Below are 26,118 nucleotides of genomic sequence, written 5' to 3' on the forward strand. Positions count from 1 at the left end.
AGCACCACAGGAGTAACCCTGGGCAGGAAAGGTCCTTGAGTGGGACCTGTCACGTTTGTAATTACAGCCATGTGGGATTACTTAACTGTAATTACAGTAGATCTTGTTGTGGGAAAATTCCCAAGCCAAGCCAGGCCAGGCCAAACTGAAAGAAAGACTCTGCACCGAGCAGCTAGGAGGGAGCATTGAATTTTTACACCAGAGACTGTTGGATTTTCATACCAGTGGACTGTTGTGGGGTAATTCCTCAAAGACAATTGTACTGAATTTAGGAAGAGTTTAGTTTATATAGAAGAAGTGGGAAGGTACAAAGCAAGTGACTAGACGTTACATATTTGGTTACGTACACTGAGTCATCTACTGACAGGCAGGCTGGTCTTCAAACAAAGGGTTTATAGTAATACAGAACAGTCCAGGGGTTCAGTTCAGTTCAGATCCTTCCAGAATGAGCATAGCTAAAGGCATTGCTGTAATAGAGGGGTTCTTGAATTAGCCCAGGGATCCTTAAGGTACAGACAGTTACTCTGACGCAGTGTTCATCAGAGCTGAGCAGCTGGGCTGTACACACTGTCAAAGTCAACTGAATTCAGCAGAAACAGCAGAACAGAAACTTGGTCAGAGACTTCTAATGGATCATGAAATACCTGTTTGCTATTTTATAAATGTGTTACATTTATAAATTGTGCCACAACATTCCCACGAAACTATTTGCATATCCCAACTTTGTGTCCTGGCCTTGTGACCCGGGACCTGGCCACCTGGGCCAAGTCACACTCTGTGTCACTGTTTTATTGTATTGATTATATTACATTAGCCTGATTATCTTGCAGACTTGAAAGCTGCCATGCAGTCTGAAGAAAGCTTTGCTGGTATGGGGTGGGTCATGGACAAAGACAAGGTGCAGTGAACTGGCTTGTCTGTCCAATTCTTGGGTGTTATGGTCGGGTAAGACCAGACCCATGACGGTACACCAATTACAGGCATGTGTGGGCTTCTTAAGTTTTTAGCAGATGTACCACACCAGCTCCCCTGATGTGCTCTTTATACCAGATGACCACAGCACGGGTTTGCGTAGATGCAGTGGAAGCTGCTTGCTGAACAGACACAGTGGAAACTGCTTTTCAGGCCACAAAGAGGGTTGCTAGACAGGTGCAAGCCCTACAAGTCATTGACTCTCACCTGCCATTTATCTTAAACAGCAGCGTGGATGATGATGGATTTGGCTGAGACATACTACAAAAATGAGAAGTGGGAGCTCCCTGCTGGGTTTTGGTCACATTGTAGAATGGAGCCAAAAGCTGGTATTTCCTGATTGACACTGCATTGCTGGACACTGCTCTACATGGCTGTGAGGAGCCATGGGACAGAGAGGGCTGGGTATGGGTGTGGACAGCCTGTACCAGGAGTAGAGTGGCACAGGCCCCTGCTCTCATGCAGTGGGGGACATACCTCCCACAGTGGGCCTCTTTCTTGGCTAGCCTGTTGGCAGTTGAACTGGCAACAGTTTCAGGACCCGTGATACACGTGGCCCAGGAATCCATCCAGAAGAACAGGCTACAGAACTTGACTCTTAGTCCCTATGAAGAAGGGAAAGGGGATCCTCTGGCTGATGCTGCATATATTGACAGGTCTGGCCATGATGCAGCCCTGCAGTGGACAGTGTCTGTGTTCCAGCCCAGTACTAAAAGGCAGGTCAAGCCAATGGGCAGAATTGTGGGCAATATGGCTGCTTGTGATCCATGAAGGTTCTACGTGTATACACAGACAGCTGGGCCATCTTGAGGGCTGATGTGCTGGTTGCATCTTGGGCAGCTCGGGAGTGACAGATAGGGCACTATTCCTTGTGGAGTGCTGATCTGTGGCAAGACATGTGGAAGTGTGGCCAAAAAGCTGACCATGTAAGGCATCATGGCTCAGGATATAAGCTCCTCCTGTAGGCATTGCTAGAAATAGATCCAACCAGAAAAACTGACTGCTGATGTCACTAGTGTCTAACCAGGAGAAAGACCATAAACTTAACCCTCCAAGTTAAAGCCCTTGCTTAACATATGATGGCCCAGACCTTGAGTAATACATGCCAGGCTTTGATGTTGCTTATGGATAAAACTTCAAATTAAAAAATTGGTTTTGCAAAACCACATGGTTCTTGATTTGTTAACTACAGTTACTTGTACCCTGTTACCTATAGAATGTTACACTTATATACCCCTGACCTTTGAGGGGGTAGGATGTGGGGAACCATTCAGATTGCTTTAAATCTCAGGGGTGTCTCAGGACACCTGAGGGTGTGACTCCACCTGTCTAGTGCAGGTGCAGAGTTGGTAGTTATGTAACCATGACCTAGCACAGGTAAAGACAAGCACTGGTTGTGGTTCCACGTGGGCATGTAAATATGAGGTAACAACCTGTGTAAGAATTATATACAATAAAGGCACAACAGTTCTTGCACACCCTGTGCTCTGTTCTGCTCCATGCTGCTTGTTGTTGATGATGTGTTGTATGTGTGCATTCTCTGACCTTGGGACCTCGTCTTTGAAAATCTCTTTTGGCCCCCACGAGTGGGCCAACAGGAGGTGATATTAACTGAAGAAGTGTGAGATGACTAAGGAGAACAATACTGAAATTATATCTAGTAACAGAAAAATATGAGCTGCTGGTCAACTTGTGAAATTAATGAGACTAAAGCTAATATTATCTCAGAGAATAATTCACTGGCAATGAAATGAACTTCTACCAAATGGCTTTGTAAGTTGAGAAAATTGTACCTCTTCAAATTTATAAGAACTATACAAATAAGCCCAAAGAAGTATTCAGTGTTTAACTGATTTAAATGGTTTTGCTGTATCCACTTGGGACAATTAGGTTATCCCAATGCAGGTAAACATGAAAGTCCTGAATGTGTTTCGGCATGCGTCTAATCTCAAGCACTTGGAAATAGAGGCAGGAGGAGTTTTTTTGGTCAGGGTTATTTTTTGTTGTTTGTTTGTTTTGGTTTTTTTGAGACAGGATTTTGCTTTGTAGTTCAGGATGGCCTTGAACTCACTTTGTAGCCCAGGCTGTCTTCAAACTCAGGCAATCCTCTTGCCTCAGCCTCCCAAGGGCTGGAACTACAGAATGCATCACCACAACAGGCAGGCAGGAGGGTTTTAAATTCAAATGCCACCTGAGCAATTTAACAAGACTCTGTCAAAATAAAAGATAAAGCTGATAGGGATATAGCTCAGGCAAAGGCTGTGTGCTCAATCCCTAATGTAAGAGAGAAAGAAAAGAAAAGAAAAGAACCTAAAGATACCACCATCATATTTACAGAGAAATAGAGACAGGAAAATGAATATAATATGAAAACAAAGTCATAGTTTGTTGCTACTTTGTTTGTGGTTACCAAGAATTTTTATTAAGAACTGTCCTAGTACAAAGTCTATTACTTTGTTACTACTGATAACTGATGATTTGGGTATCAATGGTGAAAAGTTTTTAAAAATTTGCTACAAATTTTTATGTATAATATGGGTAGAATATGTGATATTTTAATTGTGCAAAGTTCTTAAAAAGAGCTAAATGATGTGGAATGATGATGTGGAAGTCACTAAAAATGTCCGGGTACTCTTTAGAGTGACCAAGAAAGAGGCTCAACTGCCTACACATCAAAGCAAGTCGTCTTCTTCCTCTTATACACATCTCTAAAATTACCTCTCTATCTTCATAGTTTTTAAAACTCAGATCTTAACCTAACCCCGTAATCATACAGAACTGTAGAAGGTTGTTACAAACCAGTGATACACATTAGAAATTCTCTTAGGAGGAACCAAGAAGTTACTCCTTTAAAATCTTGTTTTTTATGAAAAGATACATTAATAATACACTTTTAAATCACAAAAAATAAAACCAGGACTCAGTGAGCTGCCTTTTGCTTTTCCAACAATAAAATGTTCAAGGTCAGTGTTTCAACCACTTCAAGTCTCAAAGAAAAAATTTGGATCAAAGCTTCCAGATCATGCTGTATAAGTTAACTTTTAAAAATAAGTGTTTTGTGTAATGTTACTCATGTTTTCCCCGAAATCACCTGTTTGGTAGTTTACTTTCTGAACCATTATCTTTCAAATTTTAACATTATGAAACAATTTAAAACTCTCTTGCTATAACTACAAACCTTGAATTTGCCAATATCAATCATAATTTAGGAGAAAACAAATTTAAACTAAGTAACATTTTCAATTAAAGTGTACCCCCGAATGCCTGCCTTACTGGAGATCAAACCTGAAATCCTATTTTCTCTAAAAATGTCTTATAAAATTATCTTATAAAATATTTCCTTGATCTAAAAAAGTAGTTTCTGTTAAAACTTTTCTTTTCCATCACTTAAGAAAAAACAGACTTCTGTGGTCACGCTGGCATCGTGGCTGCCCTCACTGCAGGGTGCACTTCTTTTCCTACTCTTTCTTACTTGCCCCATATTTGCTTTGCAGAGCCTGTTTCTTTCCCTGCATAACCTTTGCTACCATTAAAAGAAAAAGAAAAAAAGAGCCATGATGTAGTTTGGGTCATGATGTAGCAAAAGAAAAAAAATAATTATAAAGTTAGTAAGTACTGAATTTTTTATTTTTATTTTTTGTCTTTTTGAGGCAGGGTCACACTATACAGTTCAGGCTGCCCTCACAGTCACCAGAATCCTCCTGCCTCAGCCTCCTAAGTGGCAGGATTACAGGTGTGAGTTACCACGCCCAGCTAGGTACTGAATACTATGATCTAGGTACTGTAACAAATTTATGAACCATTATATATAAAGGTACTAAAATCAGAAATGCATTGTAATCCTCAGTTTAGAGATAAAGAAACTGCGACAAACAGGTTTAATAACTTGCTTAAGATATAAGGGAACGGGATTCTGCCTATGTCCAGAACCAACGCTTAGGATCGTAACCGTCATATTTATATTGCAATTTACTACAAAAACACACAGTTTTACTCCTGAAGGAACCACTTGAAACATACTCCTAAGTCTTCACTTAACCCTTGGTTTAAGGAAAACTTTATGAAGCATAGCAGGCGAGAGTTTATGCCTTGGGTGAAAATCCATGGGATAAAATCACGGACAGCTGTGTTGCCAATGCCCTAAGAGCAGGATTCATGAACAAAAAGTGCTCTTTTAACCAGACAGCTGCTGCTGCACAAAAGATTGAGGCCAATAATTCTAAAGGGAAAGGAAGTCACAAGAAGTTTGGGCCGGAATTCAGGGTTTGGTGAGTTATGACGATGTTTCAGAAGATGGCATGCCTGTACTTGAATAAATGTATATTTTTGTGCATGAATAAATGTAGACTGTTGCACATGAATAAATTGTAGTACATGAGAAAATGAAGACATCCCCTGAAAAACCCTCTGTAGTGTCTTTTGGAGCAAAAATTAATTTAAGGTCCAGTCTTATTTTCGGGGAAATAGCCATTATTAAAGTCTTGATTCTACCACCCAGGTCACCAAAGCCACAGATTCCTTCTCGGCTGTGATATGCACCCCGGAGCAAACCTGCCCGGCACACTCGCCGGAAGAGGCCCCCGGACTGGGCGGGGCCGAAGGGCACTGTACCGGAAGAGACTGTGCGGGACTGCCAGAGCCCACGGAGTCTGGAAAGGGTCAAAATTGGTAAGGTGGCGTTGGTAGGCTTAAAGGCAGAGCCGCTGTCCTCAGGCTGCCCAGCAAAGACGACATGGAGTCTTCCTCAGCAGGCTATCCGAACGCTTCCGCGGTAACCCCTCCAGGAGAGCGCCTGTGTTGCGGTGGTTTTGTTACCACTTCAAACTGGAAGAGACGAAGAATTAAAGAAAAAAGACTAAAATGTCCTCAGATGGCCTGGAAGAGCTCATCTCAGCAGGGATCAGCTCCTGCCGCCTCGAATGACGCCGTCGCACGCATAGCTGGTTTGCCCCGCAACCACACTGTTCTACTACGGAGTTGCAACCTGAAAGGGTGGAGATCAGTGGGGAAATGAAACACAAAACGGTTGCGCTGTGGTGCGGGAGGCCTGGGGGTGCGGCTGGGTAGGGCTGGCTGCGGGTGGGTCAGAGTCCAATACATTCCGGTGCAGGCACATCGCTGTGCCCCTGGAGAGTAACTGGGGCAACCGGCTCGTGCCGGCACCTCGCCGCAGCGCGACGTGCATTAGAACTGCATGTTAAGGGCTGGACTGGGAATAGAGAGGTCTGATCTAGGCCATCGCGCTGCTTCTCTGCGAGCTGCCCCAGCCAGGTGAACCTTCCTAGTCTGAACTGGTGACAAGACCGTGAGGAGAGAAAAAATGAGCTGTTCCCTCCTATTGATAAAGGGGAGTGAAACTCCCGACCTAAAGTATCTTCAGGACAAGTTCATGTTCTCTAAAATTGAAGAATGAATTTTACGAACAACAGAGGTTAGGAGTGAGATGTATATATTGAGAGAAAGAAAGTTTCTCTCTGAGAGAGACAGAATGGGTCCTGAGTGAGGGACCAAAGACTCTCTTTTCTAAGGACTTTTATGGAGTAAACTCATGAGGTTGGATGGGTCCAAGGTGGGGAAAAATGGTAACTTGCAAGGTGAGCATAAGAAGGGACAGAACTGTGGTCAACCAATAAGATTAATTTTACCAATAAGTAAAATTGATTAAATTAGGAACAGATGGAGCCAGTCACCTAGTAAATGGACATGCGTAACAGCAGTGACTTCCTGTAGCAGGGTGGGATGCTGACTCCTGACTTCCTCAGGGTGATGGAAAACTATTTGGACCGTGGATTCTTAGATGTGGTAGTATTTGCTTTGCCTTTTGTCTTAAGATCTGGTGCTCAGTAGGAGATGACTGTGTCTTCCAAGGTTGCAAGGTATCTTAACTTCTGCTCTGCTTCCTTTGAGGGCTTAGCCCTGTCTGACTGCCTGTAATATTTCTAACTAACTCAGCTGCCTGTAACACCGTGATTTCCAAAGGGCTCCCCAATATACAATCCAAGTAACCTTCGTTTGCCTGCTGGCTGCTGCAGGCCACCCTCATCTATGTGCCATCTCGGGATCTCTGCTGAAGCTCTAGAGCTGTGATCTCCATACACTTTGGAGGTGAATTCTGCGACTAGGCCACACGCCATCGCTGGACCTGCAGACCTTATTCAGAATGTCAACCTGAGATGTGTGGGCAAGGTGTGCAGCTCTGTATGTAAACTCAGTTACCTCCCTAGTGTTCCACCCACCTGGGAAACTATTCTCTGTCACAGTGCAACTAAGGTCATGAACTCCTGCAGCAGTGCAGAAAATCCCACAACACTGAGAATCTGCGCCATTGTAAACAAATGTGTCCAACTTCTTGGGACTTCCGCCCTGTCAGGGATTATGGCCAATGTTAAAGAGTCACATTTACAAACTGCTGCTCAGAATATTTCCTGTCCCCATTCCATCCCCCAATTATTGTGAAGCCTTATACTCTTCTAACCTTTTACTGAACTCTATCCTCCTACTCTCTGTAAAAATATTAAAAAATGAAAACAAAAAACTTGGCCTTGTAGGATATGTCCATGCAAAGTGCTTAGAATAATACCAGGTACACAGCAAAATGTTTTCTGTGATGTGGAACAATAAGGAAATTCAAGGGAATAGAAGGAGGAGGGTGATGCCTGGAGTGGGTTGGTAAAGCCTCTCATGAAGGCATCTAAACAGATCATAAGGCAAGCAGTGCAGACATAAACCAGTGGACACTGGGTTCTAAGGCAAAGGGAGCAGGTAACTGCCCAGGCAAGCAGGCCAGTGCTTTTATTGCTCAGTCGGAAAAAATAAAAGGCATTGAAGGAGGCTACAGCTAGATGAGAAAAGGATTGAATGGCCAATCAGCTAGGCAGTGGGGCAGGTCATTTGAGGCTGTGCTTTTATCTAATTGATATGGGCAACTCTTAGAGGGCTTTGAGGGGAGTGCTGTAATCCAGCTTGTTTGTAAAGGGCTGACCTTCTACAATGTGGGGAGTGTAGAGGAGTGGAAGAGTAAAAGCAGATATGGGAAGCCCTGGATTCTACCGAGGAAAGTGGGAAGAGGGAGAGAGAGAATGTGAAGGAAAGAGGGAGAGGGAGAGAAAAAGAATATGATAGTCTCAGGTAACAATGGAAGAGAAGATGAAATAGAGGCAAATTCTGGGTGTATTTTAAAGGTAGAACCTACAGTATTTGCTTATGGATTAGATACAAGCTTTGAAAGAAAGCCCGAGTTTTTGGTAAAATGAGCTGTCATTTACTGTTCAGCGATAGCTTTCAGAAAATTATTGGATTGCAGCAGTGCTAAGCCCTTCACTGAATTAACCAATCCATGATTTCATAGCTGGAGCTGCTGTTAGAAGGTCAGCCCTTGTTGGAGGAGGAAGGCCATTGGGGGAAGGGAAGTGTGACCTGGAGGAGTACGCTCCTGTCCCCACCCCATCTCCCAGCCACTGAGAAGTAAGCAGCCCTGCTCCCCACACCCTCCCACCTTGATGTTCTCCCTCACCTCAAACTCATAGCAATGGAACCAGCAAGTCATGGACTGGAACCATAAGCCAAGTAAATCATTTTCCTGTTGAAGTTGTATATATCAGGCATTTTGTTGCAGCAATGGGAAATCTTGGAGCAATGGGAAACCCATACAGTCCAAGTGACACAGTGTGAGACTACCATCGGGACAGAGGGCAAACTCTTGGGCCCTTGACTATTACTTATTAAAAGCATAACTTTTGCTTTCTTCTGACGTTGTATGGAATGTAAAAGCAGCTTTTGCTAAAAACAGTGACTCCTCTCGGGCCTACAGCGGCCTGATAGGTGACTAAAAGCAGAACAGAGCTTGATCTTCTGTAAATTTCCCGGAGAGGTATAAAAGAAATGTCTCTCTCCAAATTGAGAGAGCTTTGGCAACCCAAGAAATGCCTCAGACGAGTCCATGTCAGTGAGGATGTGGGTTTATTAAGAGTGCTGGGCCACGTGCAGATGGCAGCACTGCTGAATCATGAGCTCCCTTTTACTAAACTACCGGGTTTATAATGGGAAACAGCACAAAGCAGAAGCAAAAGACAAGGGTTATTAATACTCCACTCCCAGCCCATTCTTGTCGGGATTCGGCTGGTCTCAGCACTGTTAAGCTGCATTGGTGGGGCCTTGTTTGCTGCAGTCTGGCACACAGCCTCCACCTCTGAGGGCCATCAGACAGCTAGACAGCAGTGCACTGCAAAACGGAGCTCCTTTGGCTGGAGTCTGGAAGACTTAATTCTCCCTACACCTTTATTTATTACCTTAACACTTTGGTCAGATCCTCACTGAACTGTGCACATAGGGAGTTGATCTTTTAATGAGTGTCTAAATTAATAAAAATTGCCCTAAATGTATGTAATCTGTCTCATCCTCCTTCAAAACTGACGATACCAAGATAAGAGTTTTACCAGGATGGCAGGGTGTGGTGGTTCACACCTACAATATCAGCACTCTGGGGGGCTGAGGCAGAGGATCCCTAGTTTAAACCTGCCCTGGTCAATTTAATAGTTTAGCAAGACCCTGATTCAAAGGAAGCTCAGCAGGGAGGCCCTCGGCTCAATGTCTAGTATGAGAAAGACAGAGAAAGAGCAAACCTGACCTCAGAAGGGAAATCTAAAACATATTCAAAACTCACTCTTGACTCTGTACTGCACAATTTGGATTTGCTTTACATATATATTTTTTGTTGTCTATTTTGTTTAAATTCCAGATGTGGTGGTACATGCCTTTAGTCCCAAGACTCTGGAAGTTTGAAAAGACTGAAAGTTCAAGACTAGGCCAAGCAATTGATCAATTTAGTGAGACTCTGTCTGGAAATTAAAAAGTAAAAGTGGATTGGCACTGAGGATGTAGCCTAGTGCAAAGCCTTGAGTTCAAAACTCAGTACTTCCTTTAAAGAAAAAGTATACAATCATGTATCTTAGCATGTATTACAATAATTTACAAATTTATCTGTCTTTCTTATTCGAGTCCAAGTTCTAGGATCATGTTTTGCTTTGTTTTTGTTTGTTTGTTCTTTGAGATAGAGTCTCACTGTGTAGTCTAGGTGGCCTTGAACTTGCTCAGTAGTTTAGGCTGGTATTGCACTAGTGATCCTCCTGCCTCAGCCTCCCCAGATGTTATGACTTGTATTGTTGCAGCATGCTCAAGAAAGTTACCCACAGGACACTGATACTTCTGAAACAATGGAGGTTTATTTTGAAACTGCAGTGGTCAGTCAGGTTTGGCCACTGAATTGCTGGCTACTGGCTGGCTGACCTCAATTCCTTTGTTCCCTTCTGTTATATATCCCTGTATGAATTCACAAGGTCAGGAGATTTCATGGATACCACCGTTTTGCAGCACTATAATTGCTTTACAAGACCTTCTTACACATCTGTTTCATTGACATAGAGTGTGGGCACCAAGCAGCTTGGTGCCTTTAGACAAACTGTTTGCTTCTCTTTCCATAGTTTTTATGGCTAGTGAAGGGAGAGAAGGAAGTTTTTGGGAATCTGGCCAAAGTTCACTCACTGTGTGAGTTCTAACTGCTAACTAAGTATCTGAACTATAATCTATAGGCCATAAAATAAGTGAGGTTTTCAAGACTAGGGTTTGGGGGTTTCAAATGGAAAAAAAGGCAGAGAAAAGGAAGCAAATAGAGTTACAAATGCCCTCACACTGTTTAGATGCCTCCTCAAAGCCTCACGGGCTCATAGAAAGGCTTTTGGAGGTGGCTGGATCTAGGGTGTGTGAACGTGGATTAGTGGGGTGTGAATATGGACGAAGGGTATTATAACTAAATTAATCCACTGATTGCATAGCACAGTTCCTGGGTGGGTAATGAAAGGCACACCCTGGTTGTGGGTGGCAACACCCAAAAGACTTGTAGCTAGATGACATAAGAGGAAAAGACAGGCTTGATGCTTGATGCTTTCCTGCCTGCTGCCTGCTCTGCCATGAACTTTTTCTCCTTGGCAATGCCTGTCTGCCAAAGCACCCTGCCTTGGAACCACCTGACTATGGACTGAAACCTCTACAAACTGTGGGCCAAGTAAACTTTTCCTTCTTTAACTTTTGGGGTTGGTACTTTGTATCAGCAATGAGAAAAGTAGCTAAGATACCACACCTGGGATTACAGGCATGCACCACTATGCCTGGTTTACTTATTCTTCAGTTCTCTAAAACTATTCCAGTGCCTTGTACTTTACTAAGATCTAGGAGCTTAACAATTTGATTAAGTATATTCATCTAAACAGACACAGATCCTGTCTCCTCTGCCAGCTCAATGACTGCTGTGCATGTGAGTCCATATTTTCTGTGTTGGTAGGAACTGAGAAGGGTTTCTCCTACTTTTCTTAAAAACCATAGAAGACAAGTGTCTTTCTGGTCACAAAAGACAAAGGGATCCAAGTAAAATGACCCATATACACCAGATCTGTGCATGTGTGTGTGTGTGCTGGGAGGCCTGGGTGGGGGGAAGCATTTGGGAGCTAATTATTGGGGGCTAATTTTAATAACATTATTTAATATAGTATAATTTATAATGTACTATTTGCAAAATGCTTCACTTATGTACTTTATCCTCAAAACAATCCCAGGTAAATATAATTATTCCTCAAACATAAACAAAGAAAATGAGTGGTTAAGTCAAGCCAATTGTTCTAGTACAAGAGAGGCTCAAATCCATGTCTCTGTTCTCCTTAATTTCTCACTGGAGCAAGGTATTGAAAAGAGCTCAGAACTAAGATTTTTTAAAATGAGGCTCAAGAAGGAGATGAAAAAAGGAATTAGCAGAGTCTGTAACAGCCAGGATTATAAACTGAGAATTAGGTTCAAGAGAAACTCAGGAGGGCCTGATACAGAAATATCCCTCAGAGGGGGATCAGAGTGAATTACAACTAAACATTGGCCCCAATCTTCCACCTTTCTATTGCTGGGACGAAATGCTTGACACACACAATTTAAAGAAAGAGAGTTTGTTTTGGCTCAGCGTTTCAGAGGGTTCAGTCCATGGTTAGCTAGTGACAGTGCAGAAACATTGTGACACAGGGGATGACAAAGGAAAGCTGCTCCCCTAATAGTGACCGGGAAGCAGAAAGCAAAAGAGTCAGGACCACAGATGCACAATAATATTTTGGTTTATGAAGGTTTCTGTTCACAAACAAATTTGGTTTCTAACAGTAGCATTTGGCAAAACTTTGCTTTCACCTGCACACTCCATGACCAGGGCCATTTTCCTCACATGAACACAAACGCAGCCATACGCCCCAGAGCTGTGGAGTAAATTTAATTCATGAACCGAGGTACCACTGTACTCCACAGAGGCACACCTGCAATGTCCCACTGCCCCACCCCTTGTATCTCATTCAGCTTGTGAACTAATTAACAGATTGATCCAGTGATCAGGGTAACATCCTCATCACCCACTGACCTCCAGAAGGCTCCCCAATACATAGGACTTGGGGGATATTTTAGATCTAAATACTGTACGTGAGTGTGGGGAGGTGTTCACACTCACATGTAGACACTATTATTTAATTTAAGTTTCATTTTATGAAGATTCTAAAAGGGGTATAAGATACAGTCCACACCCTAAAAGAGCATACTTACCAACTTATTAGAAAAACAGCATTTAGAATGCATAGGTCAACCTGTAAGTGAACCAGAAGCGGAGCTTTGGAGATCAGTGTGAAAGAGGGGAATAAAAAAAAGAAAGAAAAGGTTCAGAGAGAGATGGAACCCCAGCCAGGAGCTGCAGGACAGACAGATGCAGAGGAGAGAGGAATATGCCAGGGGAGACGCACGTGAGGGTTCAGTCAGGAGAGTGGGGAGAGTCTGAGTTCACCAGTGAGGCTCCGGGAAAGAGGAAGGAAATGAGAGAATCAAGGCAGACAGTAGGAAAAAGTCATGCTGGCAAAGCCAAGATGAAGGACTGAAACATGATTCCACAGATAACTGGGGTTGGGGGTTAACCAGAAATGATCAAAGAAGCAGTTTTACAGTGCACTACCAGTGCCAGGCACGGTGGCTCTGCCGGGTTCCGCGCAGCTCTCCATGGGAAGGATGGCGAAACAAGGTCACAAGTCAGAATGCAGCAAACTGAGGCCAAAGAGCCCTCTCTCCTGATGGGAAGTAAGGAAGAAGAAGGAGGGTGAGAAGGTGCTCCAACGGCTACAGTGCACTTGTGTATACACTTGGGAGGTTGAGTGTCGTGTGAAACTCCTTCTCCTAATAGTTTATTGGCGTGGCTTGTCGCAGGCATCCAGTGTTCTTGAGACTGGAGTAGTTTATCCACGTGACTTGCCTCAGGCGATCTGTGATCTGTGTTCTTGAGACTGGCATTGCTCTGGCCCCTCCACCTGACAGATCCCCAGCTTCAGCTGCTTCCCAAAGGCACTAGCCTGCAATCCCAGCTGCTTGGAAGGCTGAGGCAGGAGGATAGGCAGCAGTATCTGGAACTAGGATTTCTGAGCCCACAGGAAGTATGCCACGGAGCTACATTCCCAACCCACTTCATATTTTACTTTGATACACTGTTTCACTTATTTGCCCAGACTTGTAATCCTCCTGCCTCAGCCTCTAAGAGGCTAAGACTTCATGTTTGCGCCATCCTTCCCATTCTCTCTTTTTTTTTTCTCCCTTCCTCCTACCTTTCTCCCTCCTCCTTCCCTTCCCCCAAGGGTTTTACGGAAGACTGCAATGGACAGGAGCTACCTGTGTACTAGGAGCTAGGAACTAGAAAGGAACAGTATTTCTGAGCACAAATGGACTAAACACTTTGTACAAGGCTTTTACATGCTTAATTGTTAAAATCACCCTGAATCCCTCTACATTTCAAAGCATTTGGATCAAGTCTGGCTTGCCAGGTCCTGGACATTTCTGGTTTATGCATGTGACTGAGGCAGCTGGAGTAACACGAACTTATGAAGCAACTGAGTAGGGAGAGAAAAAGATATTTTAAACCGGGCATCCGTGCCAGCTGTGATGGAGCACACCTGTAACCCCAGCATCATCCGTGGGAGAGGACGGGAGATTGCAAGTGGATGCCCAGCTTGGGCAAATAAATGAAAGCCTGTCTTGAAAAATATAAGAGGGAGGGGGCTGGGGATTTAGCTCAGCGGCATAAGCGCCTGCCTTGCAAGCAGGCAGTTGTGAGTTCGATACCTGGTACCAATAAAAAGGAAAAAGACAATATATATGCTATAGCCCCTGATTTAATCCCAAGGATTAACATTTTTAAAAAATTTTAATTGTAAATAAATGTGGGGAAAAGGCACCTGAGGGAGAATCCACATGGCTGTGAGTACCAAAACCCAAGAAAAGTTGGGGTGGGTGGAAAGATTTGGGGTTTTGGAAAAGCAAGGAGCAATTAAAAGATCAATGTGACCAATTCTTCATCCTGGCCGCTGAGTGGCGCTGTCACCACAGGGGTGTCTTTCTGTGCAGGGCCGGAGGCTTCCTGGATTGGGATGAGCAGAAGGAATCTCAGAAGCTCTTGGTCCAATTTGTGGGCGTCAGAGGTTTATAAGTCTGGGCTGGTAACTGGCACTCATTTCCAGTATAGCCACAATATATGCATATTTTAAAATCATAACAACTTGCAGCAGACAGTCAGTCGAGTCAAACAATCCTAAAACTACTGCTTTGGGATAGCTGAGCGTGCTGAAATTCAGTGTGGGAAAGAATGTGCGACTGAGCAGGAGCTTTGGGGCAGTGTCTCACAAGGCAACGGTGGGTTATTCTTTTTTAAATATTAATTTTGTTGGTGCACTTTTGATATACTTCATGATCACATTCATCATAGGGAATCTCTCCAGACTGGGCTTTTCTTTGTTGGTACTTTTTAAATTACGTATACAATTTTATTGACTGACACTAGGTTATTTAGAACTTTTAATGTCTTCTTGATTCAGCTTTATTAATCTGTAGTGTCTAGAAATCTGTCCTTTTCCTCTGCATTTTCCGTTTTATTAGAGGTTCTCCAGTTAGGTGTCGATGATCTGGATTTCTTCAGGATCCATTGTTATTTCACATTTTTCATTCCTAATTGCATGAATTTGAGTCTTTCTTTTTATTGATAAGGTAAATTCTATTGAATCTTTCAAAAACCCAACTCTTCAATTCATTGACTCTGTTTTCTTAGTCTCAGTTGCATGAATTACTGCTTGACCTTTATAATTTCCTCCCTCATATGAGTTTTGGGCTTGACTGGCTCTTCTTTTCCTAGAAGCCTGAAGCTCAGTATTAAGCTGTTATTTGTGTTCATTCTGTTTTTCTGATGTGGAAATTACTGCTGTACATTTTCCTCCTAGGACTGTTTTCATTGTATGCCATAGGTCCCGGTATGTTGTATTGTCCTTATCATTTAATTTCATCTGCCACCCATTGGTTGTTCAGAAAGGTGCTATTTAACTTGTTCACGTAGTTTTTGTGCTTTCTTTTGCTATTTACGTACAGTTTCACTGCACTGTCTCTAATAATGTGCATGAGATCATTTCAATCCCTTGCATTTACTTAAGCATGTTCTACAAGTTAAGTATATGGTCTATTTTGGAGAATGTTGGATATGCGCCTGAGAAGAATGTGTATTGTGAGGTTGTGGGGTAGAAGAGTCTGTAAATATCTATTGAGTTCATTTCTTCAAAGGTTTGTTTCAGCTCTGATATTTCCTTGTTGATTTTTGTTTCTAGTTGATCTATTTGTGACAGTGAGGCATTGAAGTTCTCCATCACAGTTGTGCTTATTTTATTTTTCATATTCATTAATGCTTGTTTTATATCCTTGGGTGTGCTGCTACTTGGTGCATATATATTTATGATCATCATCTTTTCCTCTTGGATTGCTCCCTTAACAAGTATGTAGTGAACTTCATCTCTTCTGATCAGTGTTGACTTTGTATGCAAAGAGAAAAGCTATTCTTGTTTTTCTCCAGGTTCCTGTCACATGAAGTGTGGTTTTCCATTTTTTGACTTTCAGTCTATGAATTTCTTTTTGAGTTAGATGTGTTTCCTGTATGCAGCGTATTGTTGGATCTTGTTTCTTGATCCATTCTGCCAGTCTGTTTCTTTTGATTGAGGAGGTGAGACCATTTACATTTATGATTATAATCAATTATAACTGATACATATTGAGTTACTCTTATCATATTATTTTCCTACTGTTGGTTCTCTTTCTTTCTCCTGTTTAATTCTTGCCTTGCCTGGTAGATTCATTCTGTTGGGATTCATGGAGTTGTTGTGTTCATTGTCTTTTTCTAGAATATCCTTCAGATCTTTTTGTAGAGCTCATTTGATGGTCATGGATTTTTTTCATGTTTTCTTTATCTTGAAGTACCTTATTTCTCTATCAATTTTGAAAGATAATTTTGTAAGGTACACCAGTCTGGATTGGAGTGGGTTTTGTTGTTGTTGTTGTTGTTGCTATTAGAAATTACTTAAACAAGAACTCTTGCTAACTTCCAATCCACAGAGCTGTACATCATCACAAACCATGCAACAGAAGAGGCTTTGATTTGGAGGTTGTTTCTTTTAGGGCTTAAAATACTCCACTCCAGGCTCTCTTGACTTAAGGGTTTGTTTTGAGAAGTTTGCTGTGATTCTGATGAGCTTTCCTCCATAGGTGATTTGTTTCTTTTTCTAAGAGCTTTAAATATTCTGTTCTTGTGTTGAATTTACGTAATGCCTTAGTATAGCTTTGTTTGATCGTGGCTAATTGGAGTTCTGTATGGCTCACTTATCTGTATATCAGATTCTTTTTCCATGTCACCAGGTTCTTGCAGAACTTTTGGGACCACAGAATCGTCATGAATAAATATACCTAGACCATATATTTGTCTTATTGTTGCCACCTTTTTTCTCTACCTAAGGCCAGGATACTTAAAAATGTAACACGTCCTCTCACTATAAGACCTAGTTATGCATTGAATTATTCTTTTTCAAAACACTGTGCTGTTGTAAGTGGAAAACTAAACATGAAACTGGTATCCCCTATTTCAGTGGGGAAGAGATTATAAATTCATTTCTAGCATTTTTCCTTAGTCTACCCAAACTCAAAATTAAAACAATCAAGTAACATAAGCAAACAACAGAAAAAATATCTGATCTTTGGAAATAATTTTTGTTGTCGCTTAAATTGGTGATAGAGAATCTTCTACTTTGCCTGCCTTTATAGACACTCCATGGATTCCTACAGTTGCAGACAGTTAGTCTTTTCTTTTTAGGATTGATATTTGGTATACCTGCACTGTTCCACAGCCTAAGTCATTATGTGACAGGAACATTTGAGTTAGTGTTCTAATTTGTTTGTTCTAATTTGTAGTGTTGGAAATCAAACCCATGTCCTTCCTTGTACCAACAAAGTACTCTACCACCAGGGTAGCCCAGCCCTGTGAAATGTTTGGGTTTTTAACCTGCCATGTCTTTCCAGTCACTTTAGCATATAGAACTACACATATGATATTACTTGGTGTTTCTGAGCATCTCACTTGTGGTTCAGGGTTTTGATTGGGCTAGGGATGCAGCTTGGTGGTAAAGCATTTTGCTATCTTGGGCAAGGCCCTGAGTTCAATCCCCCTCATCACCACAAGGACAACAAAAAGCATCTTGATCCCCAGTGGGTAAGCTAACTTTTTCAGAAGTGAAGGGCAAAATGAGGGGAAAACCTGAATAAGAGGCAGAAATCTAGTATAATGAAAAGGAATATGGAGAGCTTTTATTTTTCCAGCGCCAAGACTGTACCCAGGGCCTTGCTTTATAGAATATAAAGCTAGAAAATGAAGCGTAGGAACTGAGACTTCTGCCTAGAGCCCCCCTCGCTATCTCTGAGATGTGTCCTTAGAAACTTCTGCCTCAACTTCCCCAGCAGCTGGGTTACAGACATGCTCCCCTGCACCTGACTCTGTTACTATTCCTTTCTCTTTCTTTTCTTTAAGACTGAGTCTCACTGTGTATCTCAGGCCAGCTTTGAACTCAGTGTAGCCCTGAATGGCCTGGAATTTGTGCTCTTTCTGCTTCAGCCTCCCAAGTGCTGGGGTTATAGGTATGCACTGTCACACCAAGTTCCCATTACTTTCTTAAAGAAAATGGAAATGGGAGATTACACAGGAGTTTATAAAACCAAGTTCACTGAAAATTGACTAAATGTAAGTAGCACACTAATAAGATGATTACATAGATAAATGTGCAAAGGTGAGCTCCACGCTGTTTGCTTGCAGTACTGCTTCTTGCCAGCAGACGGCACTCTCAGCATAAGCGGCTGCAAGTTACAGCACCCAGGAAGAAGGAAGAAGTGTGTAGCTTCTATTTCTTAACAAGAGGTGTACAGCTTTTACCAAAGATGATATCACGTGCCCCTGATTAAATAGTTATGAAATCAGGATAGAATTGACAAAAAAGGGGGGGGTTTAATTGATATAGAAGAAATAAAAGAGATGGAATGCCTTGCAAATCTTGCCTTGCAGATTGAACTAGTCATTATTACTGATTCATTTGGAATATCAGGACTTATTCAAATTTAGGCCCTATAATTAATAACGTAACCAAATTGAGCGGTTTTATACTTTTTGCACAAAAACAATTTATTAGAATTTTATTAAAATTTGTGACATTTGGTATGCAGTCCTTATACACAGTTTTTACTGTTAGCTGGTTTGCAACCTTGGAAAAGCTACCTAACTCTAGGTGACTCAGTTTTCCCGTAATCAAGCAGGGATGAGAAAAAAAAAAAACTCATAAAACTTTACAACATACAAAAATGAACCACCCACCACAAACAATTTTAACTAATTTTATGTTTTTTGTTCTCAGCATTGTTTTTCTGGAGTATTTTATAGCAACCCTGGAAATTATGTCATTCTCCTTGTAAAGACTTTTTTGGGATGCTGGGCCTTATGCTTGCTGGGCAGGTGCTGCGCTGCTGAGCTGCAGCCCCTGCGTTCTAATTGCGGGATTGTTTTCAGTCACCAGGCAAGACTTAAAATAAATTCTTAGAAAAAATGGTGGAGGAGAGAGTGCCAGCAGCTCTGCTTCTCTAGGACAAAGTGTTTAGAGTCTGAAAAACAGTAGTTCTGGAGAGTTATCAAAGGGAGTGAAGGTTACCACAGATCCAGAAGGGAACTGGCAAAAAAAAAAGGGGGTGTGTGTGTGTGTGTGTGTAAAAGATACCAAGAAATAAGAGAGGAGATGCCTTGCAAACACATCACAGAGAGCGGCTGTCCAGCCTCCAGCTGGGAGACAAAGTGAAACTGCAAACTTTCACTCATGGTACCCGACAACAGCCCTGGGATTACGCGGATCACGGCCACGGGACCCAGCCCAAGGAAATCGTGCAACACTGACTGCTTCCTTCCAGCCGGGACCCTGCACGTGCAACACTGACTGCTTCCTTCCAGCCGGGACCCTGCACGGCGCCTCCCACCGAGATCACGCAGGAGCGGCAGGGGCGCCAGGCGAGGGAAGGCGGGACGCTGGATCCTGGGGTCCAGGGCGCCCCTCCCCCGGCAGCAGGTCCCACGCCACCCCCTGAAGCTCCCAGCGTGACTGGGGAGAGACAGTCTCTCCAGACACGGCAGGCTGCAGGGAGCCTGTGAGCTCAGACGGGCTCCTGCAGGCAGAGGCGAGCTCGGCCTGCGCCACGCAGGGCCGGCAGCGCCATGTGGCGGCCGGCTCCCGCGGTGCAGCGGTCTCCACCCGCACCTGCGCCTGCAGGCTGGAGGCCCTGCCTGGAGCTCTGAGGGAAGAAGCTGTGCAGTTTTCCAGCCTGAGAACAGAGGCAGCCATCACACTTAGCACATCCAGCTGTGGGTCAGTACTAGGCTGTGATGATGCTTTCAGGAGCCATAGATTTCTCCTCTAGGTTAAGGGAGACCCCCAGCCGGTCTCATGTTACTTTATTTCTTAACCGTTCCTGATAGCTATCACTGTAATGGATTAGCCTGTTGCTACTGCAGCTGATTGGGTCACACAGAAATAACCCTGACTCAGTGGACGATTTGGTGCCAGTGAATCGGTGCCAATTTCATCATCACTCGCAAGGACAGGAGCAGCAAGAGTTCCTAAGCCAAGAATTTGGATTGGGTCAGATCTGTAAGAACGTGAACCTGGGACAGAGGTACCGAGTCCGAGTTAGGGTCAGTATTGCCGTGGGGGTCAGAGGGGTCACGGGGTGTATGTGGGGGGCACTCAGACTCCCGCAAGGAGGCGGCGTGGGGATCACGGGTGCAAATGGCCACTGAAATATTTAGTCTGTGTTTGCATTGGACATCCTATAGGGTTAAGTTTTTGTACGTTTCTTGATTTATTTAGTAACGTGGTGCTGTGTTATGTTCTTTTATGGTTTCTCATGTTTTTCAGGTTGTCGCATTTGTGTGTTTGTTCTTTCACTGCCCCAGAGTTAATAGCTATCTCATTTCTCTGCCTCATCCCTATCTATTCACCTCAAACCCCAAAACAGTATTAGTAAAGTACTGCTTACTTCTTTTCCACGCACAAACTCCTCCTCCCAGGTTTTAAAAATTCCCCGTGCGGAGCTCGCTTGCTCCTGTCTTCTCTAGCAGTAACCCTGATCCACCCGCCCTAACCCTTGGGCTCTTGCATCTTACCCGGTGTAGTGTCCCCTTCTCAGCACTTTCTCACAGCCATGTCGCTTTCCTCAATCACAGAGTAAACCTGTCTTTCCCACCTCTCCCCAAGTATCCTCCGAAAACCTTCAGTCCCAGCACCTTAACTCAGCTAAAAGCATTCCAACAGAATCAGACCCGCGCCTGTTTTTCTTCTCACCTCCACTACCCCCCTGGAAACACCTCCCCTGGCATCTAATACTCCTCATTCAGAAACCTCCCGTTCTCCTGGCTCCATCTCACCCACCCCATTGCAGAACAGCCATAAATAGTAAACTGTCATAGTGTGCATGGAGAACAGAGGAAAGAAACCTAACGGTAAGTGCTATCATACACAAGTGTCCTAAGACTGAACCTGTGGATGCCATTATACCGGAAGTAACACTTTTGGTAAAACATAGAGTCAGAGTTCAAATCACTTAAAATAAATAATAAGAGGAAGAAAGACTAGCACTGGACCTACAAAACTGGAAATTATTCACAAGGATTCAACATCTTAGAACAAATCTCCATAGAAGGCACAGACTCTCCTCACTTCCTCCTCACTGACCTGCAGTAAGTACCCTCACAGCCCAGGGGAAGCATATGTGTATATAGAAGCAAATGTATCCAGATTCTCCCAGTTCTCCCAAGACAGAGCAGGCGGTCATAAAAGAAGAAGAAAATAAACACCGGGTGGTAGAAATCTGAAATTTCATGGAAGGGATGCAAACAATAGATGAATTCAAACAGGAAATGACCACAAGTTCACAGCAACTTCATTCAATTATAGTCATGGTAAATTTCAGGGAAGTAGGCAAAAGACTGAATGAGTTAACCAAAGCAGTTCAAAATTTGAATGACAGATTTGACAAGAATATGAAGTCCTCAGAAAGATGTCAGAGAGAAATACTTGACATATGAAATTCATAAATAGCGGAAAAGACCAGTATCAAGGCAAAGTATCTGATATTGAAAACAAAATAGTGAATTACAATGAAGAGCTCAAAGAAGGCCCCCACACACAAAAAAAGCGAACAAGAGACAGACATTTATCCAGCAGCTATTACATGACAATAAGATCAATCTAAAGCTAGTTGGAGTTACAGGAAAGCGAGGCGATACTACAGATTGGTTTACTAGCATGCTGGTAGAAATCATAAAAGATAATTTTCCAAGTATAAAAAAGTTCAAAATTCAAGTGATATAGAATACTAAGCAATTGTGATGATAAAAGAACTCACCAAAGCTTATCCTTATTAAATTACCAGATAGTAAAAAACAAAGAAAAATCCAGAATTTCAAAAACCAGAAACAAAAAGTCATATATAAAGGTAAACCAAGAAGAATCACAGCAGGCTTCAAAATACAAACTCTGAAGTCCAGAAAAACTTGAAGTATTGCAAGTTCTAAGCTCAAAAACTTCCAACCCAGATTAACCCATCGAGAAAATCTGTCCTTCAAAGTAGATGAGCAAATAAGATATTTCCATGAAAAAAACTAGCTCAAAAGATGTAGGAGTACTAAACTAGCTCTTAAGAAAATATAACAGCACCTCAGCTCATGAGCACTTTTATTTGTGAACAGTTTAGTTTAGTTTGCAAACAGAAGCATTCGACAAAAATTTGTTTTGGCCTACACATAAACAGACATGACTGCGGCCATCTTTGCCACATGAACACAAACATGGCCGCCTTTTCCAGAATCATGGAGTAAATTAAGCTCCTGAACTGAGGTACCACTTACTTACGGAGAGTTTTGACAGAAATAATAAAATGGGCACAGTGGAAACTAGTGAGATCAGTAGGTAAACAATCAGCAACACTAAATGTCAGGAAAAAAGTGAAGAATTCACCAACATCGTTAAATAAGGCAATGGAATAACCAACACATCTCAGTGAATCTTTCGACAATAATGGCCTCCACTCTCCAGTCACAAGACACATACTGGCAGACTGGATCAGAACACAGAATAAACAGTCTGTTGCATTAAAAAAAATCCTCCTAATTCAAAAAGATATTCATAGACTAAAAATTAAAATGTGGAAAACAACATTTCATGCACCAAGACCCTCAAAACAAATAAGAGTAACAATTTTAACATCAAATATGTAAGCTTTAAGTTAAAACTGATTTGAAGAGACAAGGAGCTCACTGTGTGCTCGTAGATTAAAGGAATAATCCAATAAGCGGTAACACTGAGCCACTGGGATATATATGCATCCTGGGAACATACATGCACCAAATTCTGGAGCACCTATAAACAAAAACTGCTAAAAAAAAAATCAAACAAACACTGACACAATCCAAATAAGGGATTTTAATACCCTGCTTTCACAAAGAGACAAATCAACTAAATAGAAAAGCAGTAAAAAATATGAGAGCTGAACCACACCCTAGAACATAGGGACTTAATGGATACATACAGAGTATTCCACACCTCTACAACAGGGTATATTTTCTTTTCAGCAACACGTGGTAATTTTCCCAAAGAGATCACATGCTGATCCACAAAGCCTGTCAAGTAAATAGGAAAGAATTGAACTTCATGCATATTTGCAGTGAAAATAGAAATCAGTGAAAGAAATTTTGGACAAGATATAAGCTCCTGGAAAATTAACAACATACTCCTAAACAACCATTAGGTCACAGAAGAAATTTTAAATATCTGAAAGTTAATGACAATAACATTACAACTTACCAAAACCTTTGAGACACCACAAGGACGGTTCTAAGGAAAATCCACAGAATCAGTGCTCATATTTAAAAAACTATCATAATCTCAAATAGACAACCTTATGAGAAATCTTAAGATACTTCACTTTATTTTTTAGTTTTTTTAAAGATACTTTAGAAACAACAACAGATCAACACCTAACCAAAATTAAGTAGGGAAATTATAAAGATGAGAGAGAAAAATCAATGAAATTGAGACTTTAAAAAAAAGTAAAAAAAAAGAAAAAAAACCTAACAAATGCAAGAGCTAGTTCTTTCAAAGAATAAGTAAAACAGATAAGCCTCTATGCAGACTTCTCGAGAGAGTGAGAAAAGACTCACATCAATGCAATTAAAAATGAAAAGGTGAAACCACAACACACTGTTGAAAGGAAAAAGGTAGTAATTACTTTGAAAAAAACCTGTATTCCAACAAATCGGCAAATTTTGAAGAAATGGACAGATGCTTAGACACATACAAACTATCAAAACTAACCAAGAAGACAAAAATATGCTTCCAAGCCCAATCACAAGCAATGAAATTGATGCAGTAATGAAGTAGTTACCAATCAAAAAAAGTCCAAGACCTGATGGATTCACTCCGAATTCTACAAAGGGCATTATGTCACTAATGCTTCTCCAGTTCTTCAAGGAAATTGAAAAGGATGGAGCACTCCCAAATACACTCATGGAAGCCAGTATCTACCCCAAAACTGGATTAAGACTCATGCAAAAAACAAAACTATAGGCAAATTTCCTTAATGAGCACAGATGCAAAATCAACAAGATATTAGCAAATGGAATCCATCATATTATCAAAAAGAACCAATATTGTCAAAATGGCCATATTTCTAAAACTGTTACACAGTTCCAACAGAGTCCCAATGTAAATACCAACAGTATACTTTATAGTTCTAAAAAAGAAAAGAATCCTAAAATGTGTACAGAGTCAGAAGACATCCAGAATAGCAAAAACAATTTTGAGCAGTAAGAACAAAGCAGAAGGCACAGCAATATCTGACTTCAAGCTATACTATAAAGCAACAGTGATAAAAACAGCATGGTACTGGAACAAAAACATACTTGGAGCAATGGAACCAAACTTGGGACACAAAAACTTCCCCAGATGTGTTCTTGATCTATGACATAGTGGCTAAAAGCGTGTGTTGGAGGAAAGAAAGCCTATTCAACAAGTGGAGCTGGGTAAAACTGGTTCTCTGTGTGCTGAAGATTGAAACGGGACCCTTATCTCTCACCATATACTAAATAAAAGTGAAAATGGATCAATGATCTAAAACTTAAAACAGAAACATTAAACCTACTTGAAGATAAAATAGGTAAAACACTTGAAGAGACAGGTTTAGAAAAAGATGTTCTAAACAGAACAATTGCACAAGAAATAGCAAGAACAGCAAATGGGATCATATCATGTCCTTTATGTCTTTTTAAGTGTCTCTCTTTCTCATTATTTTTTAGTTTCATTTTGTTTTGGTTTTTGATAAAGTCTTGCCATGTAGTTCAGGCTGCCTCAAATTGTAGTGCAAATTAGTCCCAAATTTCCAATTTCTTCTGCCTCAACCATCAAGTACTGGGATTACAGGATGTACCGCTGTGCCTGGCTCTATTGCTTTAAAATACCTTTGGTTTGTTGGAGTTTTCTCCTTTCTGATTTGGCTGTTTGTTTGCGATAGTTTTTAACTTCTCTGTCTTCCTATTCCTTGTGACTTGGTTTTAGATCTGGAAACCTGAGTAGGTTCCGAATTCATTAATATTTCTTTATTCAAAAATGCACCACATTTTCTGGGCACTTCCTGTTATCAGGAGGCATATAATGTTTGAATGTCCTACATTAGCGATGCTGAGATTGTTCGTGGGGCTGAGGCGATGCCCTGCAAAGCTTCTCATCAGTCTTTCCCTGATGATTTCACCACCCAGCGACAATTATTCATATAGATCTATCACTGCACCAGCAACTGCTTGATAGTGATTTTTGATTTTCTCTTTTTATTCTTTGTGCCACATATATTACCTAGAATTCTTTAATGGGGAAGAAGTTTTCTTTCATTGATTATTAGATAAAGTTAGAAAAGCAATTTGTGTAAAAGATTTTTAAAATATTGAATTTTTCTCCTTTGTCAGTGTCCATAATAATACATTCATACACTATAAACCTCCAAATGAACATTTTAAAAAGTGGTACTAGGTGTGATGCTTACACCTGCAACCCAAGCTAAAATATAAACAATAAATAAAAATGAAATAAAAGAGAACCAATTGTGTGGAACATGCCTGTAATCCCAGTACGCTAGGAGGATCACAAGTGTGAACCCAGCCTAGGCAATTTAGCGTTTCATCCAGACTCTGTCTCAAAATAAAAAATGAAAGGGCCAGAGATGTAGCTCAGTGTGGGGCCCTCATTGCATGACTAGAACTGAATCAATAAAACAGGCCTGCAAATGTAGTTCAGTAGTAGAACACTTGCGTAGCATATGTGAAACCCTGTGTCCAACAGTCACTATTGAAAAAAAAAAGAATTATTACTAAATTATAGATTTTACACATTTCATGTGTTTCGACCTAATACAATCTTTCTTTCTTTCTTTCTTTCTTTTTTTATTTTTGAGACAAGTTCTCTTCACGTAGTGCAGGCACGCTTCAAACCCATGCCCCTTCTGCCTCAGCCTCAGGACACTGGAATTACAGGCACGTGTTACCATGCTCAAGTTCATTATTAACTTCCAGTATGTAAATTTCCCTATCCTAGGGACTTAAGGACTATTGTGAAGTTCTTTTCAGGTTGTGTCCATATTCTTTTGACAAGGTTGTTA

At 41.6% G+C, this 26,118-nt stretch overlaps 1 protein-coding gene across 2 annotated transcripts in view; it reads left to right on the top strand.

The window, feature by feature from the left end:
• Cdk15 (cyclin dependent kinase 15) overlaps window positions 1-26,118 on the top strand; it is a 146,850-nt gene that overhangs the window by 11,185 nt on the left and 109,547 nt on the right. The window lies entirely within an intron of this gene.

Source organism: Cavia porcellus, unplaced genomic scaffold (assembly GCF_034190915.1).
Source record: "Cavia porcellus strain 051 isolate PalLab524CR breed Dunkin Hartley unplaced genomic scaffold, mCavPor4.1 scaffold_26, whole genome shotgun sequence".
Classification (NCBI taxonomy): Eukaryota; Metazoa; Chordata; class Mammalia; order Rodentia; family Caviidae; genus Cavia; species Cavia porcellus.